Source organism: Branchiostoma floridae, chromosome 19 (genome assembly GCF_000003815.2).
Source record: "Branchiostoma floridae strain S238N-H82 chromosome 19, Bfl_VNyyK, whole genome shotgun sequence".
NCBI classification, from domain to species: Eukaryota; Metazoa; Chordata; class Leptocardii; order Amphioxiformes; family Branchiostomatidae; genus Branchiostoma; species Branchiostoma floridae.
Genome location: NC_049997.1, coordinates 4,729,780 through 4,730,614, shown reverse-complemented (window position 1 = coordinate 4,730,614; position 835 = coordinate 4,729,780). Strand labels below are relative to the sequence as shown.

At 42.9% G+C, this 835-nt stretch overlaps 1 protein-coding gene across 1 annotated transcript in view; it reads right to left on the bottom strand.

The window, feature by feature from the left end:
* Positions 1-835, bottom strand: part of LOC118407095 (sialin-like) — an 11,490-nt gene that overhangs the window by 8,040 nt on the left and 2,615 nt on the right. The window lies entirely within an intron of this gene.

The window sequence follows — 835 nt, the reverse complement described above, 5'->3', positions numbered from 1 at the left end:
AATACTGAAGTTTGACCGCAGGCTGAAGAAGTAAATGATGAATCCCATGAGAAGGACGGCCAACGAGTACCGGGTCGAAATACAGCCGGTCACCTAAGGGTGAAGGGCAGCAAGGGTTAAGGTGGGGTCATACATGCGTATATATTCAAGTCCGTCTAGTCTCTACCAGGCTCCACAGGTCGCGGGAAAAATAGTACAAATTGGACAAATATAGATACAAAACATGCCAGATGAGTTAGCTGACCGTATGTATTGTTAGCGACCCAGCTAACTCGTCTGACATGTTACCTTGTTTACGTTTGTCCAATTTTTATTATTTTTCCAACGACCTGTGGGGCCTGGTGGAGGTAAATACTCCCATGCGCGCCTCATACGGACTAAAACATATACGCAGGTGTGATCCCACCTTAAGGTATTGATTAAATACTCTGGGACGTAGTGCAAACATAGGCAAAGTATACGGTCAACAGAATACGCAACTTGCACGGTAAACATTGGCGGGGAAGTACTGTGGAGATATGGTTCACTTGCGGTTACCGAACGTTTCCAAATTCGCAACACATTTATCAAACCTTTAGATTACCACTAGGATACAAAACTATTAGTAGACTGTGTTCGCTGATGTTCCAGGCGACCATAACCGCTTCATACCGCCAATACAATGTAGCGCTATGTAATGCATCCTTGCAACCGTGCGACATAAGATTTCAAAGATCATCCAATAGATTGAAAGAATTGTGTTGAAGAAAAAACGTTCTTTTTACTTCTTTATTTATTTCTGTTGTTTTTAAACAGTGTAGGCGGCTCATTGCTTTACTGTCGTGTGCCACATACT